Source organism: Chrysemys picta, chromosome 4 (genome assembly GCF_011386835.1).
Source record: "Chrysemys picta bellii isolate R12L10 chromosome 4, ASM1138683v2, whole genome shotgun sequence".
In the NCBI taxonomy this organism is placed as follows: Eukaryota; Metazoa; Chordata; order Testudines; family Emydidae; genus Chrysemys; species Chrysemys picta.
This window is the reverse complement of record NC_088794.1, coordinates 116,608,538-116,630,308: the sequence shown is the minus strand read 5'-3', so window position 1 is coordinate 116,630,308 and position 21,771 is coordinate 116,608,538. Positions and strand designations below refer to the sequence as shown.

Genomic DNA, 21,771 nt, shown 5'->3' with positions numbered 1-21,771 from the left:
AAATAAATCGAGACAAAAGTCATGAAACAAAACCCAAAAGCCAATCCCCTGCAGGCATAGGAAGAAAATCAATTGCGGACACTGACCCAGACCTTTCCGCCTCAGAACCTCCACGTTTAAAAGGATGGTTCTTGGATAGCACATCCTCTCATCTGTCTGTCTAATTGTTAATGCACCTGTCACCACAGTCTCCAGCATTCGCGGAGCTTCAGTATAAATAGAGGCAAATAGAGTCGAACCACACAAACGTAGTTGGGAGCCTGATTTTCAGACCTGCTGAGCACCTACAACTCCAACTGAAGTCCGTGGGAGCTGCAGGTACTTAGCAAATCTGTTAGAAATCGGGCTGTGTGTGTGTGTCCGTCCTCCTGGGGTGAAATCAGGGTGGAGAGTAGCAGCCGTGTTAGTCCGCCTGGTCTATAGATACACAGGGGAGAGATGATCTGACATTCCCGAGCCCCACCGGGCACCTGGGCACATTCCAACCCCATCTCATCCCTTTTCGAAGGGCTTTGAAATAGAATTACAGTATTTGTACCCCAGCCACTGCGTGGAGGAAGAAAGAAACGAGGCATCTTTCTAACACGGGGGAAAGAGCTGAGAGCAAAGCAGGAGGAAAGGAGGGGGAAAGCCTTTTCTCTGAAACTCCAATACGGAGAGTGGGAGCCGGCAAGATTCCTCAGCCTCGTCGGTGCTCTCAATACGCAGCCTTCCGATCAAAAGGAGAGAAATTCTCTCCCCTCTCTGCCCCCGTTTGTTTGGCATCAACAATGTGCCAGCAGCGAAGGGGAGGGGGGAAAGGGAGAGAAAAGAAAAGGGGAGGGGAGAGATACTGCCAAATGGTGTGGCCATCTGTAACACAGGGAGGAGGTTTATACCGGCTCTTCTTCAATCGGATCTCACCGAGGGTATGCACAGCTCAGGAATGATGCACCAGTGACTGGGCGGATAGGAACTCTTTGGAGCGCGGGCCATGCAATCTAACTTTGTAGGAACGCTATAGGAAGCAATAACGCTGCATCAAAATGCTTTGAAGAGATCTAGAGTTCGCAACAGTAGCAGAGGGGGGGAGTGAAATTACCACGGGCAGGCTGTTATGTGGGGAAATGTGTTTTCTGCTGTGATTTGAAATTAGTTGGAGGAATGTACAGATCCAATCTACTGCAGATGCAGAGCAGAAGGCTCTCCCCCCAGCAGCTTTAAGCACAGTGCATAAGCACATAACAACGCCCTTTATTAACTGGAAGTATCTTCCCAGCTTTCGGATATTCTGCTAGATAAAGGCTTATTTGCCTTCAACTAGCATCTTACATCAGAGCCATGTGGCAACCTAGAATCACTGTGCTCATTAAACCTCTACATTGTTTTATAGAATGTTGTTTGTTATGTTTCTGCAACAGTGGGCTGAGTCCAAACCGGTGTGTTTGCACTGAACCCTCAGGGAGTCAGAACCTTAGCCAAATGGTCAGATTTTGCCTTTCATAAATACGAATGCTATTCAGTACGTACAGCACTCTTCACTCAGAGCTTAAACTGCATAGCAATTTGCATTACAAATATCTCCATTTAACATGGGGAAGCTGAGGCAGACAGGTGAAGAGATTTGCACAAGGTCATTCAGTGCATCTGTGGCAGACCTAGAAATAGAGCCAAGGTCTCCAGACTCCCATTTGGGAGCCCTAACCACTAAACCCCACTGCTTCCCAATAGCATCATTATTAATCACCACCCCTGGCTCATAAATAAAGGGAACCTCTGTGTGTCTGAGAACTTGCATTCTGTTGTCTTGGGGAGGGGTGCACAAACAACCAGAAACCTACTCAACTTATAGAAAAACTACGAATTTCACAGTTATTTATCACACAGTCAGTGTTTTTGGAAATCAATTTTGATTTGATACAGCGCAGACATAAGGCATTTTTAGATGGACCTCGGAGCTACTTCACTGATAGGCAGTTGAGAGGAATAACCATTCCTGATACATTATGATCATTTCGGAATGGGCAACTGGAACCACACACCTGAAGTTTTTAGTTTAATGTGACATATTTGTAATTTATTTTCTAGTTTAAGCTATCTAAAGCAGTGGCTAGAGCAGTCAGGAACTCATCACTGAGGGTTGAAGTGTTCCAGAAAGTAGAACTATTCTAGTTTGCATTTATCTAGCAATCATGCAGGGAACTTGAAAAGCTTAACAAATTAATTAAGTTACAAATAAATTAATTTAGCCTTACAACATCCCATGAGGGGGTTATTATCCCATTTCAAAGATATGCAGACTGAGGCACACTGAAGTTAAATGAGACAGTGGAACAACTGGGAATGGAAGCAAAGACGCTTAGCTCTGTTCTAACCATTAGACTACACTGTCTTTCAGAGGTTGTTACAGAGCCTATGAGCCCTGTCTCCTGTTAGGTACTAGCCCCCAGTCCTTTTCCCCCAAAGTTCTGACCCATTCAATTCTAAGGTATGATCAAGTACAAATTACAATATCTTGAAATGTTTGTCACCTTGTCAGATTGTGGGGAATTTAGTCATTCTCTCAGAAAAGATTTTAAAATGTAGCCCATCACCAAACAACTTATTTCTAAAATACAGACAATATATTTTAAAATAACTATCCAGCCAATGATCAGAACAATACAAATCTGCTGTTTCATGACCACATTTCCTCTCAGTGGCTAGTGTTCAGAAAGAGACAGAACTATCCATATTACAAGCTTGGTCACTAGTTCCCTCGATGACAAGTGATGGCAGGTTTGAAGTTTTAAAAACTAAGGGCCTGATCCTGTTCCTGCAGAAGCCAATGGCAACACTCTTCTTAACTTCCATGGGAGCAGAACATATTTGAAGAACTGTACTAGCATTAGCGTCAGGTACAGGCACAACCTCTGGGAAACGGCAGGGGAGTTTCTTCTCCCTCTTCTCTCCAACTATGCTTGCCCTAAGGCTGGGGTAGAAAAATAGAAAGGCTTCTTCCTCTTTCTGTAAAACATACTCCTCCTGTTGTTAATCCCCATTTAATGCTCTCTTGGACCACCTTATTCTCTGTCTTTCCATGACCTTGCTCCTATTTGTGCCAGTTGACTCCCAGGCTGTTGCAGCTGGCACAGCCTGCAGGGGGAGGAGGACAGGGCACAGACACTGCAACTGTCTCTCATCCCACCCTAACACAAGCTCAGTCCCCCACACTTAGGCAGCAGTAGGCATACAGCATGGGAGGTGGAGGGTGGACAGGAGACACACCAAAGAGTTAGGTCATCACTTAAAACTCCCCTACCCTGGGTCAGGGGATGCAATGGACCTGACTGCCCCCAAATAAGGGAGGTGCAAACCACCTCCCCTTTATCTCCATTTGGCTAGAAACTGGTGGACCAGTTGCCTTTGGGAAACAGGAGAGGGGCAGAGAGAGCCCAATTTTTATTTTTATTTTTATTTTATTTTTTGTTTAAGGGCAAAACTGTGAAGGCGGCTATAAATACATCAGTGGGTTCTGGTGACACCATAAAGCATTGAAACTTCACTCTGCCTTGCTTTATTAGGTGTCAATGGGTGTATTTACTGCTCTGTAGTTCACAGTCCACCCATTTATTTAGCACCACCATTGCAGGAAGAGGGCAGATTTCAATTGCATTTTCCCATCTTAGGTGATAAGAGGAAGTTTATCGCTACAATGGGAAGTTTTAACAGCACTGTTCCCAAGGGATTTACTTGCAAAGGAGATTTGTAGTTTCCCCAGATGCATACGAGTTTGGTGCATGAGAGATTTGTTTTGTAAAATGAGATTATTCTTTAAATGGGGGTGATCTCTCTCACAGTCACGATCCAATGAGGTTCATATGTCATAAGTTTAATTTGTGTCAGGTAAGAACACAACATTTCAGATGCTTGTGTGTCTGCAGAACTGGGATGTATGTGTCAGGGAAAGAGGCTCCCTATGGTTGGAACCACCATGGAGATAGTTTGCCTTGTGACAGTTTGCTGTGCTGACCAGATCCACAAAGAGCTGCAAAAATGAAAAATAATGAAAAAAAAAAGTTACACCTTTTGGAACCTCAGAAGGGATCTGATTTGTATCTAGTTCTGGAGAGGTTCTTACTTTAGCTTACTTGTATAGTTTCTAATAGATCATGGCTGTCAATCACTTTGCTGCACATAAGGGTCACTCAGAACCTCCCAACAACAGAGAAAACTCAATGCCTCTAACTCTGAAAGCACATGCTCCTAGCTTGTAAGTCAAAGGAGAACCCCCATTAGCTTTAGCAGAACTGGGTCTCTGACACATGGTCAAGCAGTTCTGATTCCATCGAGCAGAGGCCAGTGGTGACACATACACATTAACCCGTTCATTACTCTATCATTGGGATAAGAGAATCAGATAGAAAGGCACTGACTCAAAACCTCTCCCCAAACTCAAAATAAGTCTCTCAAGGTTCAAAATAATCCACTTCATTTTTTAAAAAGTGAATAGAGAAGAGGGTGGGAAGAACAATTTATAGTTGTGATCTTTATAGAAAGGATTGAACAAAACAAGGTAGGGATGGGGCTGCATGCTTTAGAGAACTTAGCACTGGATATAGACTCCTTTGCCTCTTGGTGCCTGGATCAAATGCAGCTGAGGATGGTTGTGACCAAGGGTTCTCACCAAATGGTGGTTCTTCTGAACCCCATGGGGAATGAGCTGTTCCCAGAGAATCCCTAGTGCCCAGGTGTCCACATTAAAATTGTCCCCTTGTTCTTAGAGTCCTAGAAGGCCGAGGAGCTGCAGTGTCCTCTCATCCCTAGAGGAGCGTCCCTCCAGCTCAGGACTGAGGCACATTGACACAGCTGCTGTCGTGCTGTCCCTGTTCTGTACTTTACTCAAGAATTTCGGTTTCCAAGGCTGTCAGTCTCCTACTGACTTAAAAAAATAGTAAAGGAAAAACCCAACACCAGAGCTCCTCTCCTCCCCATCAGCCTGCCAGAAGCAGAGCAGTACCATACCCCTTTACAGCAAGGTTTCTCAACCTGTGGGTCAGGACTCAAAATTGGGTCACCAGAATGTTTCAAAGGGTGGCATGGTCAACTCAGGGGAGCAGTGCCAGACCTGAGCAGCGCTGTAACCCTAGAAGTTGCAACGCCCAGAGCCAAGAGCCATGCCCAATCAGCCCCACAGCACAGGAACTGCCATTGTGGGGTGACCAGCCTGGCCCGCAAAGTAAGCGGAGCCACCAAGCACCTCTCAGCTGGGCTGCCTGCTCCACCACAGGGCCTCAGAGTCCTGCCTGGAAGGGTGACAGGACCTGGCCCCTGCTCCCTGCCCTGGAAAGGGGGAAAGAGACCTGCAGGGAGGCACTGATTGATGGGCCGGTGCTGCGTCCTGGGCCTGTGCCAGCTGCCCTGCCACTGTGACAGGGAGTGTGACACTGCCCCCCAAACCTCGAGAGTGATGCTGCAGGTACCCCTCAAACATCCCCTCCCACTTTATTTTAAACTATTTCAATAAATTGTAGCTTTGTTTTGATAAACCGATCAGGCTAATTTTTAAGTGACCGTGGCTATTAATGCAGTAGAAATCTGGCAACCTGCCCGAGGACCTGACTGAAACCACTCCAGGGTCTCCACCCCCCAGACTATGTACTGGGTTATGACAGGCCATATACATTCAAAAATGGGTCCTGAGCCCAAAAAGGTTTTAGAAACACTGCTTTACAGGACAGAGTATCATCACAGTCTACGCAGATCATTGGTGGAACAGGGTAACTGCACATCTGTCTCCCTCTCTGACCGCAAGAACACATGCTACACTGACAAACAATACTGGGCCAAATTCTACTCATTCTCACACAAACGCAACTCTCATGCAATCAATGGGGTGGGTAAGGTTTAACTTGTGGCCCATTATTTTGAGGACAAACAAGCAACCCCCTCACCCCAAAAAAGAGGGACAGAATATCATTAAAATGTTAATTTAGCATCAGTGAGACATTAAGACCAAGTTACAGATATGCTTAGGATTGTCCTGTCTCCCACATCTCAGGAGAAAGAAACACACCCAGGCACAGAAATGGGATAAGCAGCCAGTTCCATCTCTGGATGCCAGCTACATTCACACCTGCTAAAAATCTCCCATCAACATAACATTATCTTACCATCACTGCCTGGGTGCACAGACTGCCACAAGCAGTCAGTATGGAGGCTTGGGGCATGATTCCGCTCTCACACCAAAGTAACTATTGAGCAACTCAAGGAAGCCAGTGGAGTTATGTTTTTGTAAGTAAAAGGGGAAGCAGGGCTGAGGAGGGAAACAGCAGCTGATCACAGCTCCAGGGGTTGGTTACCCCTGAGTTGAAGCCATACTGCTAGCCCAGGGTAAGTGCAAAACGGTGTGGTAGGAGGTGCAAAGGTAACTGTTAGAATCAGAGGAAAGTTCAGTTCTTTAAGTATCCAACCTTCTAATGACTGTAATTTTTCCTGAGATTTCTCTACTTCCACTTCCTGTCCTGGTGGAAACAAGGTAGTACAGAGGTGGGTAGAAATTAATCAAATGTTTATGAACTTTAGATAAAGATTCTGAGTTTGACGATTGGTCTGATCTGTAGTGAAAGTTCAAGTTGGTTGTTTGGCACTGTTTGGGAAGGCATGTGTGTGCTGGGCCAATCTGAAGAGCAGAGCTCAGCCCTTTTGGCCAAGTCTTACTGGCCATCAGGGCCAGATTTCCCATTTTGGCACGTGCCTAGGGGCACTGGCATTCTAGGAGCACCTAAAAATTCAAATTTTGCTGCTCCCAGTCCCAGCAGGGGGCGGGGCTGGGGCCGGCTGAGAGGGAAACGGCCATACGCAGCCCTGCTGGACCGCTCCTCGCTTAGCCCGGCAGAGAGAGTCCTGTCCCAGTGGGGTTGGTGAGTGTGGCCTGGGGGCAGGGCTTGGGAGAGTGGGTCTCTGGGCAGTTTTGTAGGGGGGGAGGCTCTGGGCAGTGGGGCAATGGTGGGGGGCAATCTGTATGTAGTGGGGCACTGGGCAGTCTGTTTGGGACTGTAAATTTGTGGTGGGGCTGTGAGGGGAGTCCTGGGCAGTGGGGGGTGGTGTCTGTGGGCAGAGAGGCATTGGGCAGTGGGATGCCCAAAAGTCAAGTGGCAGGGTGCCTGCGGGTGGTTATGAGCTCTGAGCTGCTGCAGGTGGTGGGGCACCCCGCAGCTCCTGGCTGCTGCGGGCATGAGGCTCCAAGCCCCTGCGCCTAGAATGTAAATCCGGCCTTGCTGGCCATATGATTTGTGAGACCTCAAGGTAGTGAAAAAGGTTAGAAATCGGGCCATGAGTTTCCTCTCCATCTAGTCCCTCTGTCAGAATCAAACTGTATGTCACTGGAGCTAAAGAGTGGGGTATCAAGTGCCTTGCTTAGGTTCAGCCCTGGGTTTACCCTCACATTACCCTCTCCCTGCCCCCGCCCGCCCATCCACCCACCCACCCCCCCCACCCCCCCACACACAGGCAACATGGTAGAATAAGTAAGGGAGTAGGAATATGGCTTGCCTGCATTCTGTCCCCTGCTCTACATCTGATGGTTGTGGTGGGGTAGATTCAGTTAGGAGATTGAACAATTATTGCCCTTGCTTTCAGCACAGAACCCAAGTATTGAATGGAGCATGAGGAAAGAACTGTGGTCTGTACTTAGGACTTAGCTTTCCTTATTCTTGACAGTATCAGCTATGGGGCAGCAGACTTCCTGACAACCTCTGCAATTTGCATGATCTGTGTGGTGACTGGGGCAAATTCATCCCTAGTGTAACTTCCACCAATAAAAGTTTAGTCCACAGTGTCTACGGGATCTTTTTTATATGGAGACGTTGCACTGCCTATGCCGGTAGTAGAGTCTTGTGCCCTCACCCTTAGTGATGGTCCCTCCAGTCTGGGGCAAGACACATCTGGAAGATGCTTGGCCTGCCGCAGCTCAGACTGTATCTCTTTTGTGGATCAATAGAGGATTTCAGTCTCCGAAGTCCATCATTCTGGCCCCTTTCACACAGGTGCTAAACATTAATTCTGATATATTAAAATTAATGTCATGACTTCTTAGCCTGGGAGGAAAACGCTAGGAAATTATTTCTGATGAGCTTTAACTCGGAAACTTAAACAGTGCCTGAAAGCCTGGATTAGCAAGTGGTGGGAATAAAGACGGTTAAAACGTCAATTGCAATAAACGGAATGATTTTCATTTTTACCCACAAGAGTGGAGAGGAGATTTTTATTTTCCTTTGGAGCTCAAAGAAACCTTGTCTGACGCAAAAATGAAAAGCTGGAAAAGCTGTTGCTTTTGCTCCTTTAAACTGGCTTCTGTGCTAATGAAAAGCGAACTCCCTAATAGACACACCGCAAAGGCTTCCCTCTGCTTTTCCTCTTTCTTCCCACCTATCATCTTGCCTGGCTATTGCCTGTAATCACCTGCTCATCTCACAGCAATAACTGCCAGGTGACGCGTGTTTGCTGTGGCCTCCCCAGACGCCAAGAAGAGAATTAAAAGAAAAGAAAAGAGGGAGGGGGAGAAAAATCCTTCAATGACACAAGTGTCTCACTGCCAGGCAGACAAAGAGTGAAGCGTTTCCTGCGGCCCAGGCTGTTCATGTGGGAGCCGCTGATAGGTGTAATTTCCTAAGATGTATACCTTGTCAGTGTGCACAAGATGAACAGAAAGAAGGTCAGAGCAGCCAAAACCGAAAGATTGGAAGGACAAAAGGAGAAAGCAGGGAGCGCCGTTGGGCTGCTTTTAACTCTCACAGGACACATGCTGCATTGTCTGTGGCAAACCTACACATAGGCACAGCTGATAATGCCATATAAAGAACCCCTCTTCCCCCCACCCCCGGCCCTTGGCTCTCAACAGATGAAACAACCATTGTACAATGTGGTTCCTGTGGGTCTATCAGACTCTCCTTGGGCATTGCTGACAGCAATTCTCCTCCTCCCCCAACCATGTTATCACCAGGTTATTGACTATGCAGGGGAGTCTATAGCATAGTGTGGCTAGCAGGGCTCTCAAACAAAATACTCCCCTACCCCCGCCTATAGAGAATCCATATTATCGCCCTGCTAACAATCTCCAGGTATCATCTATAATGTGGAAGGCATCATGCAATGATGTCACAGGAGCTGCAGGTGCATCTCTCAGGAGAAGATGCAGAGTGTAGAGCTTGGTCACGCTAGGGTTAAGATAGGACTAGAGACAGTCCAGGATAAAACTAACTGCTCCCTGCTGGTACCCCTACAATATGTAGAGCCTGATCCTGCAGCTTCCAGTGACTTCAAATGGGCACACAACACACCTGTGCAAAACCACCAATAGACCTGAATACACCCCAGGCCCATTCACAGCAAACCAGGGAAATCCCTGGGACACTGAGTCTCTAGCAGAGAAGCTGAACGAAAACATAGAAGGGAGAAACGTGAACCACTTAAAAAAAAATTAAAAAACCTCCTTTTCCTCCAGAACATCTGCACACCCTCCTAACTCAGGCTCCAGTTCGCACAAGCTTCTCTAATGCTTCAGATCCCAAGAGACTCCAGCAGTTCCCTATCCCATCAAATCCTTCATCCCTACTGCAACTCAAAGGGTGTGTGCACACGCAAGTCACACGGAGGCAAACAAAGCGTCTGCTTTCTCATCCTAGATGCTCCCCTTGCCCACCACCACTGTATCTGAGCATAACAAAGGTGTGTGTGTGTGTGTGTGTGTGTGTGTGTGTGTGTGTGTGTGTGTGTGTGTGTGTGTGTGTGTGTAAAAAGACCCTGCAGCAAAACCACACTGGCGCTGCAAATGCTTACACCACAGTTTGCATGAGCGTCCAGCAGGTGATAGCTTTAAGCTCTAGGCATCTGTTAAAATTGGGAAACAAAGAGCGAGCAACACCATCCCTCACCGATAAGGCATAAACTGTTCCCACTATAACCGTGCTACTTATTGAACAGCAAGGACAAAAAGCCCGGGCTACTTGTTGCAGAGCCAAGGGAAAAGCTAATGCTAGGGATGCAACAGATGCTGTTTGAAGTAGCCAAGCACACACACACACACACACACACACACACATAGAGGCTTCTCCTTCTCTTGCCTCTTATCTGTTCCTTCAACTCTGTCAACCAGAGACTGCCACAGAAGAAGGGAGAGATGGGAAACCACCCAAGGAAATGCCTGTGTAACACCCAGAGGCAGCTCACTTGAAAAGTATCAAGTTTCATTCCATTGCTTTTGAACTTCGATGAGTCGCACAAAAGCCCTGTGCACCTGGGATCATCCCCTTTCCTCTTCTCTGTGTTATAAGAAGGCTTGTGCATATTTTTAATTGGATGTCACCATCCCCTCTCTCTTTTTCACTCTCTCACCGCCCCTAAAGGTGAGCACTCAGTAGGGCCAGGCCCAATCCATCAGTGTCTCCTACTGGATGGGGGCAGAAACGCAGTTAGTGCTACGAGGCAGGAGTGAGAGGGGAGCAGCCTTCACAATGACCCACTATTCTCCACTTATTTGCCCTCTCCACCTCCGCATTCTGATCTCTCCTGCACAGACAACAGAGCTTATGGCAACGCTAGCTATAGAAAACCCTAAAATAGACAGGTTAAACAGACAGACACGTGGGCTGTATAACAACTTTCCTCAGCGCAGAGATGCTCCTTACCAGCTACCAGCCCCCACACTGAAGTATCAGGGAGTTATTGATAAAAAGGACTCAATTTGATACTCCTGAATGTATTAAAAAAAATGCTCCCATGTTCTACGGTAACACTCGACTGCAGAATAGTGTTTTGACCAGTCACTGTAGAATACTGTAGTACATAAGGAAACCTTTAGAAAAAAAGTTTTACAGTTTTCTGCAGTAACAGAACAAATCACTATAACTTGAAAAACAAACACCCCAGTGTCTTAGATCGGTCCTTCAGAGGAGAGGTGCCCAGTGCCGCTTTGGTTGATCAGGCATCATTGTCCATTGCAAAAAGGTATTCTTCTAGTTCTGGCATGAAAAGCTAAATGGGCTGAAATACAAACAGAGAAAGATCACTTCCCTCTCCCATATCTCCACAAAAATCACTTTAGTAGTTCAATCAAACAATTGATTCATTATTGGAATAGCACAAACAAGAAGGAGAAAATTGTTTAGGGTGGGTCAAACTAGCACAATGAAATTAAGCGAAAGGACAATTCAGAAGGAGTCTGGAGAAATATTTCTTAATTATATAGGGAACAAGTGTAAGTCTTGGAAGTCCCATTGCTTTGATGATTTAAAACTGGACAGGACAAAGCACTGGAGAATAGGCTGTATGAAACAATCTTGCACTGATAGGGACTAGATAAGATCCAGTAGGTCATTTTCATCTGGAACTTGGATGATTCTGTGGCCACTATAAGTAATTGCATTGATATAGTACTAATCACCATCACTATTGATTTAGCTATTATTAACTAGCTGTAACAAATTGAAACTGAGCAAAAGGAAAATTTAACCTATCCGGACAGGTTTCCCAATGCTGTCTGTGGAATAGTCTCTCATGGGAAAAAATGGGAGCTCCATCATTTAGGAAATAAGAGGTCAGACCTTCAAGAGCCCAGTGCCAGATTTTCAAGTGCTCAACACCCACAATTGGGGGAAGATTTTCAAAATGGGAGTAGATTTCTTTGAAAATCTGGTCCTGCTTTTGGGTGTCGAGCCCTTGTGAAAAATCCAGCCCTTTTCCTCCTTACTTCTGAATCAAAGCACTATGATTACAATGCTGCTCCACAGTTGGAAGATTTGCTTAAGAACGTTACTTATAAGAATGTACCATTCTCATCCTTTGGGTCTGTAACTCACCTAGCACATTTTTGGCACTACTGCAATGTAAGTCAGAGTAATAGAAATGGTGATTGAGTTTAAACTAGACTCTCAGCTAAACAAAGTGCTGGAGACTCTCCTGTAGGGAACAATCCTGTAATGTCCATGTGGAATAGATTGCATTTAACAGCTATTTCTACCTGCATCCATTTTTCTCCTTTCCTATCTTCCATTTTTATAATTGCCCTTCTCATCCTACATTAACACACAACTAGAGGCTCACCCACTCACTCTCCTTTCTTTCTTTGCCAAGTAGGAGTTCCCTGCCTAGGAGTTAGTCATTTGCTGTCCACAGACCTACTGGTGTGTTTCTCTCAATAGTGGACATCTGGAGGAACTATCTACTTCTTATACACTTCTCAGCACAAATGGAGGCCAGGAGGGAATTTAAGCACCAGATCTTTTAAAAATATCTTCTGTCTCCCCTTCTTTCCCCTCCCGGCAGAGTTTCAGGAGTCCATCCTCAGCTACATAAGCAAATTGGCTTCCAAAACCATCCTTCTTAAGAGAATACACTCACACAAACACAAAAGGGAAAGTATAACAATCCTTACATCTCTATTGCCTAACACTTATCATTATAATTTTTGACTGTTTTGGAAGAAACAAATAAAGCCAAGGATAGAATCCAGTTATCTTGCATGGCATTCAGCCTTCTTAACACCTGACCATATTTTATCAGTCCCCTGCCTCATTCACTGCACACCTATCTTCTACAGCAAATAAGACAGGAGTCCTACAGACAACAGCTTCATTTGTTACACAGCCCTGAGCACCATCCATGCTGTACAGCGAATAAGGTAGGATCCAAAATAGCATGTGATTAACGACTGTCTCATAATGCATACACACAAGAGGACAGAATTAAGTTTGCACTGACAACTTAATGCTGTCATTTCCTATCTTTTGTGTACTTGACTTGGCAACTTAATGATCTTTGAATGCAGGATTTTTGTTTGTGTTTTATACAGATCACATAACAATTTAAAGGGGTATACAGATACTTTATTTAATGCACAATTTATGCAGTGAGGAAATGCAGCTAGTATGTGTGTGTCTCAAATGGCCCATATAACTGAAACAAACTCCTAGCATAGTGATGGGCACCATAGCGGAGCCTAAATAGATTAAACTACTGTGGACTGAATTATTTTTCCCTTTTGGCTGATGCCAGGCACCCTGTCATTCTCCTCCTATCCCTTCTAAAGGGTTCTCGTTAGCAGGTTGAGAGAATTAAGTTAAGTTGACTCACCATTATTAATAGAAACAACAAGGAGTCCGGTGGCACCTTAAAGACTAACAGCTTATTTGCGCATAAACTTTCATGGGTAAAAAAACACCCAAATAAATCTGTTAGTCTTTAAGGTGCCATTGGACTCCTTGTTGTTTTTGTGGGTACAGACTAACACGGCTACCCCCTGATACTTGACATTATTAATGGGTCTCTCTAATTCAATTATGGCATGTTCCGAGAAAGCCACCTGCTTTCCTTTCCAGCAGAAGAGGATGCTGAAACACTGCCAACCTTTTGCCCAGCTGCTTTAAAAGCAAAAATTAGGTGCACCTGGCCTAGCAGTTGTTTCTGCAGCCGGACTAACAAGTGGAATAACAAGGTTCCATAGGGAGCCTGCGCTCTTTGGAGTCAGTGCTAATCTTATTGCCCTGTCATAGTGCTAGGGGATGTTGTGATGCTGGGAGTGGGTGCTCATGATTCAGAAGAGGGCAGTAGTCATTACTGACACCGGAGTGAAGCTGTAGGAGGTGCTGAGTACTCAGTAAGTGGGGTTAGTGGCAAGGAGGAAATTCAAGGTACGTACCCCATTTAATTTTAGATAGTCTCAAAAGAGAGGTTTAGGACTAAATGGGCACAAACCCCGAGCCAAGTGTAAACCAATGTAGTGATGTCTTGGCTCTGCAGGAATACTGAAACCATAGGTCTGAGAGGGATGAACTTCCATATTGGTTCTTCTGTGTTTGTACAACACCTAGCACACTGGGGTCCTGGTCTAAGCCTGGGGCTCCTAGGCACTATGGCAATACAAATACATAAATAAATAATGAATTGTTGACTGACGCTTAAAGATGGCAATTTCAACATCCGCTTGGTTAACTATTTCTATGCTGATCATTTTAGTAGAATAACCCAGCTCAACTGCTTCATCTGCAATGCCAGACTACCTCTCACCATTCCCCAGGTGCCAACTGGCTCCTCCAGTTCCCCCCACTGACTGCTCCTAGGATGTCGTTACTCGCTGCCCATGCAGAATCTCTAGCATGCAGAAAACTGAAAATGCAGCGACAATGTAAAACAGATGTAAAATAAAAAGGGTGGGGGGAGGAATAGCTCAGTGGTTTGAGCACTGGCCTGCTAAACTTAGGGTTGTGAGTTCAATCCTTGAGGGGAGCCACTTAGGAATCTGGGGCAAAATCAGTACTTGGTCCTGCTAGTGAAGACAGGGGGCTGGACTCAATGACCTTTCAGGGTCCCTTCCAGTTCTAGGAGATAGGATATCTCCATATATGATTATTATATTCAATTTACCATCAAAACAAACACAGGGAATGCTGTGCTCATTAGAATATTCATATTGGTCTTCGGTCGCATAGACACCTCCACTTTTAAACACTATCTGAAGCTGCCACAGAATTACCAGAATACCTTAGAATCCTGGGGCCTTGCCACAGAAAGTAGGGCCAGTTTGCCATAGAGTACACAAGGCATTTATTATATCTATGTTGCAGTGCATTTGCAGTCTCAATGGGCATCTCTAAACATGAGTACACCGTCATGCACACCCAGTTTGCGCTCACATATATTCAGGTGAACACACACAGGTGAGGCACAGATAAGCTTTGTACACACTCAGCCACCCATCCACAGTAGATGCATGTTTACACACAGGAGTTCAAATACACATGCAGGCACACACATACACGCACACAAAATTGTAATCATGCACAGACCCACATACATCCCCAGGAGCACATACATAAATGCATCCACACCCAGAGTGTGCACAAGTACAAGTCCACATAGCTACAGGCATACTCACAGATGCCTAGACATCTACAGAGGTGCTCATGTATGCCAAGGAGAACATATATGCATCATACATACAAGCGCACAGTGGCTCCCACATCTCTACAGCTAGGAGAACAAGATGCTTCAGAGCAAAGTGAACATCACCAGCTTCCCACCAAGCACACCTCAGATTTTCCCTTTTAAAGAGAGAAAGCTTAGTTGCCAAACCCAGTCATAAATGCTTGTCAAGGCTGTTTCTGATTGGATATAAAGGTCGTGGCGGGAGTGGGGGCCACCACAGTCAAACTGCACTAGCTGAACTCAGAGCAGGAAAGAATCAGTGACAAAGATTTCTCCCCTTTGTGTCTCTGGGAAATGATGAACAAATCTTTCAGCGTGATTACTCTCTCAGGTGTGCAGGCCAGGCTCTCAGGCCTGTAGTAGACAGAAGATGCTCCTACCTTCTCTCAGATTAAATGTGCCTAGTGAAAGCGATCAGAGGCTGGTGCAACAATTATCTTTCCTTGTTAGAAATGAGGACAATGACTCCTCTCTCAAGGCCCTTTACTGGCTGTGATAGTGCTCAGCCAATCTCAGTGGGCAAAACATTTGGTGTAAATAAAACAAAGCTCCGCATCGAGTAACCCTCTTTTATTTTTGTTTGCTCTTCTACGCCTGCCCCGTGAAGCGGCAAGATGCCAGATCCTTTTTTAACTTGCACAAATGTGTCTAAATGTCACCCAAGAGCCTTGTTAGGTGAATATCTTGCCAAATGTATTTTCCCCTTTTTAAAAAGCATTTTTAAAAAAATTTAAAGACTCACACTCCTGCCACCTCCCCACTCCCCATTCCCAAAGTCAGATCACATGCCCAGCCCCCAGCATTCCCAAGACCGGCCCTCTGTGACAATCCAGAGTTGCACTCCCTATAGTCTGTTGTAGCAGCTTTCACCTCTTGGTGCGGAACATGCCTCTGCCCTGGGGTGCTAGGAGGAGTGAGCAAGCCTGAAGGGCATTCCAGTCACTGTACAGCAAGGCTCTCTCCATTTAAAAAAAATATTTGAAGCACATTCATTTGAAGCACATTCATTTTATTTTATTACCATGAGTTTGGAGGTAGAGAATGGTGCCCAGCTGACAATCTAGAGTAGGCAGCACTGCAGATGCTTCAGTATGCTCCTTTTGCGTGAGTATTTGCTTCAGGTTGGGGCAAATACTCACCAGCAACCACACACCACATAACAAAAACACTACCCCAGGAACCTATCCTTGCAACAAAGCCTGTTGCCAACTCTGTCCACGTATCAATTCAAGGGACACCATCATAGGACCTAATCACATCAGCCACACCATCAGGGGCTCGTTCACCTGCACATCTACCAATGTGATATATGCCATCATGTGCCAGCAATGCCCCTCTGCCATGTACGTTGGCCAAACCGGACAATCTCTACGCCAAAAAATAAATGGACAAAACTCAGACGTCAAGAATTATAACATTCAAAAACCAGTCGGAGAACACTTCAACCTTCCAGGATACTCAATTACAGACCTAAAAGTCACAATTCTTCAACAACAAAAAAAACCTTCAAAACCAGACTCCAACGAGAAACTGCAGAACTGGAATTAATTTGCAAACTGGACACCATTAAATTAGGCTTGAATAAGACTGGGATGGGTCATTACACAAACTAAAAACTATTTCCCCTTGCTAATTTTTCCCCTACTGTTACTCACACCTTTTTGTCAACTGTTTGAAATGGGCCATCCTGATTATCACTACAAGAGTTTTTTTCTTCTGCTGATAATAGCCCACCTTAATTGATTAGTCTCATTAGAGTTGGTATGGCAACCCCCATTTTTTAATGTTCTCTGTGTATGTGTGTATATATATATATATAGTTTTTAGTTTGTGTGCGTGTGTGTATATATATATATGTGTGTGTGTGTGTATATATATATCGTTTTTAGTTTGTGTGTATATATATATACACACACACACACACACACCTTCCTACTGTATTTTCCACTGCATGCATCCAATGAAGTGGGTTTTAGCCCATGAAAGCTTATGCCCAAATAAATGTGTTGGTCTCTAAGGTGCCACAAGTACTCCTGTTCTTTTTACTGGTTTTATGGTCCATTACAACAACTTGTAACACACCCTGCTGTCTATTAACGCTCCATTGTCTTATGACTGCAGAGGTGTTCATTGCCCATTTCATTTTAAGTCCTCTCCTACAACATGTGTAAACCCCTTACACTAAATAATCTGACCCACCTTGTATATAGCTTGGACATTCTGGTTACTTTCCCCAGACTTGAAGAGCTCTGTGAAGCTGAAAAGCGTCTCCTTCCCACCAACAGAAATTGGTCCAATAAAAGGTATTACCTCACCCGCCTTGTCTCGGAGACAGTACAAGCTTCCCTCTCCATCTTGGTCCCTGCTGCCAATGTGACTTTTGCAGCCAGCAGTTCCACAGTCCAAGCCAGGACAATGATGATGGTTGCTATAGAAAATTGTGAGGAAGACAGCTAAGGGTATTCTATGTGGTAGTGTAGTAAGTCTGGGAGCTAGAGAGCCAGGGAGAATTAGAGTCTGTGTCTAGCAACCTCTATGAACAATCTCCTTTACACTTAATACAGTGGTCACCAACTGGTAGATCGTGATTGACTGGTCGATCCTGGAGCTTCTGACAGTCGATCGTGATCTCCGGCCACTAGAAGTCCGGTGGTACAGTGGGGCTAAGGCAGGACCCCTGCCTGCCCCAACCCCCCTGCCGCTCCTGGAAGCAGCCAGCACACCCCTGTGGTCCCTGGGGAGTCTGCAGGGGTCTCCGCATGCTGCTCCTGCCTGCAAGCACTGCCCCCGCAGCTCCCATTGGCCGGGATTGGGGAAGTGCGGCCAATGGGAGCTGTGGGGGTGGTACCTGCAGGGAGGGGCAGCGCACGGAGCCACATGCCCCCCCCCCCCCCCCCCGAGGGGCCGCAGGGGCATGCTGGCTGCTTCCGGGAGCGGCAGGGAGCCTGCCTTAGCCCTGCTGCGCCGCCAACCAGGAGCCACCCGAGGTAAGTGCTGCCCGGTGTGAGCCTGCAGCCCAACCCTTCACCCTGAGCCCCCTACCGGAGCCAGCACCCCGTGCTCCCTTCTGCACGCAAACCGCCTCCTAGAGCTTGCACCCCTCACCCTCTCCTGCACCTCAACCCCCTGCCCCAGGCTCAGCCCAGAACCTCCCACACACTCCAAATCCCTCGGCCCCAGCCCAGGGCCCACACCCCCTCCCACACCCAAACACCCTGCCCCAGCCTGGTGAAAGTGAGTGAGGGTGGGGGAGAGTGAGCGATGGAGGGAGGGGAGATGGAATAAGATGGGCAGGGCCTCAGGGAAGGGGCGGGGCAGATCCTGAGTTGCACTTAAATTCAAAAAGTGATCTTATGTAGAAAAAGGCTGGAGACCACTGACTTAATACAACCAAGTCATTCCTCTTCTTCCCTACAGTGGGGCACTACAGTCTCTCAGCTTTGGTCTGCAAAAGACCATCTCTAGGCATGAATTCCACATTCTTACTATGCATCTGGACTGGCATTTACAAAGATCATTCTGTGCTGAGCTCATGTTATTTCTCTCTCAGGCACATTCCTAAACACTGGAGACTGAATTACTGACCTTACTGCATGGGAGAAAAGTACCCCAGTCTGACCCTCCCTGGGAGGCTGAAGGTAGGACTCACAACAATTAGTGCATATCCCATGGGACATTCTAGAGTCATGTAGCAAAATGGTGACATTGCATCACAACATTGGAACGCATTAATATAGGGTTGCCCACGTGATGCAACTGAACCAAACAACGCAACATCCTCCTGTCATGATGCTGCATAAAGTGAACACAGGCTGCTAACTGTTCTGCATGCAGGCCACTGAGAATTAGTCCCAGCCCCTGAATTTAGGGACAGCTGGCAACTCCTAAGGGGAACCCAGGTGTATTGGAAAGTAACTGGTCCCAGACAGTCAGAAATACAGGCCACTCCACTCCAATTCCCTTCGTTCTGGACCATTTCTGGCCTTGTGATACCTAACTCAGGAGGGACTTTCCACACTGGAAGAAAGGGGCATTGCAAACCCTGCCTCTCCCAGCCTCCCGTGATGGAGTACTCCATTGCAGGTCACACTGCAGAAACTCAATATTGCCAACCCCAACAGTTCAAAAACCATGAGTCAGACTGGAATGGAGTGCACTCAGGGGTGAAAGTAACTTAAAGGACTTACCGGTACGCCGGAGTCTTGAGCGGGGGCGTGGCCTCAACCGGAAGAGACGTGGCCTCAACTGGAAGAGGTGGGGCCTTTCAATATTTAAAGGCCCTGGGGCTCCGGCTGTGGCTGGGAGCCCCAGGGCCTTTAAATCACCCCGGAGCTACCAGCTTCAGAGGCGGCTGGGAGCCCCAGGGCTCAAGGGCGAATAAAAGGGCCCAGGGCTCCGGCCGCTGAGGGGAGCCCTGGGCCCTTTAAAGCGCTGCCGGAGCCCTGCCACCACTGGGCTAGTGGTGGCAGGGCTCAGGTGGGGATTTAAAGGGCCCAGGGCTCCCTGCAGTGGCTGGAGCCCTGGGCCCTTTAAATCACCGCTGGGGAATTCGGTCCAGTCTGGCACGGCGTACCGGCTCTTGCTGGTACACCATACCGGACCGCACTAGCTTACTTTCACCTCTGAGTGCACTCACCTCTCATGAGCATCCCCTGAGTGTGTGCCTGCACACTCTCTCAGTTTGTGGTGGGTTTTCGGTGACTCAGCCCCCTGGCCGAGTCTCGCACAGTCTATATGTGATATTAAAACAAAGCAAACCCCTCCCGGGTACAAGTCCAACAGGGGCCTCTCTTAGTGCCGTCTGTAAAATCTCTCTCAATTTCTCCATGCTCCATTACAGAGTGGCGCCTCAGGGCGCCCTCCCTGGAAGCAATGTCTTCACCCTCTCAGCACCTTTCTGGCCGCAGCTCTCCAGCTGGACCACTACGGTTCAGTTCCCCTTCTGGGATTCACCAATGTCCAGGCCACTTTCCCATTGGGAGTGGGGGGAACCTATAGATCTGCCATGTCCCTTTAAATAAACTACATCACTGCTACAATTCCCTGGGCCATTTCCCCATGGCCCCAGTTCATTCTTCACCCTTACCTCAGGACCTTGTCCTGATGGAGTCCCAACAACCAGCCCAGAGCACCATCCACTCTCTTCCACCTCTAGCAAGGAACAGATCTCACTCTGGCCCTGAAGCTCTTGCTGGACCCTGGTTGGCTGCTTCCCCCACAGCTGCTCTAGGCAGCTTGGAGTACCTCTCTATTGCCCTTTTCTGTGGCTAGGTGTGGCAAGGCCTTAAGCAGGGGCCTCTAAATTTAGTCCACCCCCTCACACAGACCCCCCAAATTCATGAAATTGGTTACAAAGTAACATTTGAGGAGGTTTTGCTTTGCCTTCTGGTTTTTGAGCTTTTGACGGGGGAGGATGCGTGTGTCCCATTTTCAAGCTTTTCCTTGCAACCAGGAGGACTAGAAACTCATTTAAAAAAAAAAAGTAGCCAGAGATCATCATATAAGCACATGAGTCCAGGAGCTGAAGATTTCATGTAAGAAAAATGTTAGCTGGCATGAACTCAATCAAATTGTGAGCAGGCGATGCTGAAACATCTCATATCTAAAATCCAATCAAGATTCTCAGTCAGTGGAGCATTTCAATGCCTCTCTTCTGCAAAGGCAGATATGTGCAGGGGGAGGTCAGTACGTTACTCCAGCGGAGCAGTATTTGGTTGGTATGATCTCTGTTATGATTAGATAGATAGATAGACTTGTCCTTACACTCAGAAAAGGAGAAGACAAATCAAGGTCATTGCTTTAGCACTGCAGTGTTCATCACTGGTCTTCCCATTTAGCTGAACCTTAACTATGCAACATCTCTCTCCCCCCACCAATCCTCCCACCACCACTCTGTATCTCTCTCTTTTGCTTTCCTCCCTCATCTGACCATCCACCTGCCTCTTTTCTCCTCCTCCTCCTCTTTCTTGTAATGGGTCAATCCCTGTTTCATTTATAGAATGGAGGAGCCACTATGATAGACATGTACCTTTAGCTCTTTATCTGGCAGTACATAGTGCCTCCCACTATATATTTCCTGTCCACTGTTGCCTGTTATTCCCTTGTGTCCCCTTTCCCCTCATTAACTCTTTTGCTGTAGTGTGCTTTGGGATGCACTAAGTAGCCCTGCTCCCCCCATCCATCTTTTTCAGTGCCACGGTCTGCCGACAAGCCCAAGTATTTTTAAACAGGGATTTTTATTCATGTATTTCTTTAATTTTGGCCCTTTTGCAAGGTTGTAGCTCTGCCAGGTGACTGCAGAGGCAGTGTATGTAATCCTGAATGCTCCCAGAGTGTCAGCCCTACAGTAACTCGGCAGTGGCGGGGAGAGAAACATCCAAGCTCCGGAGGCTAACACTTGGCAAAGAAGATCAGTTTTTCTGCTGCCTTGGAAATGATGGATGGATAAAAAGGCTTTTCATGACCTGCAGCCATTCTACCCCCCACCGCCTGGAAACATGCATGGGATATAAATTGCCTCATAAGGAGACAAGCTAAATTCCACTGGCCTGAACTGTGCCTGCAAAAAGGGTGCACACAACCCCACTACACTGCACCAACCTTTGCACATGTAATTGGGTAATTGTGCACGTTAGGCCTCATTTGCAAGTACAGTCTCTATGTATGCATGTGAGAGTGTCAGAGTCGACAGACTCAAGGTGAGAGAAGGGCTTCACCTAATTTGGTTTATTCCTTTCGGGAAAGATTAAAAGTTTAGACACTTACCCAGTACTCTTTGGTAGAGAAACATAGCTAGATATCTCCTGAGAACTTGTTCTCTCACAAGGTTTC

General features: G+C 46.7%; 1 protein-coding gene across 28 annotated transcripts in view; it reads right to left on the bottom strand.

The window, feature by feature from the left end:
* The window catches only part of NRXN3 (neurexin 3), a 1,417,823-nt gene that overhangs the window by 495,517 nt on the left and 900,535 nt on the right, over positions 1-21,771 (bottom strand). The gene's annotated exons all lie outside the window — the stretch shown is intronic.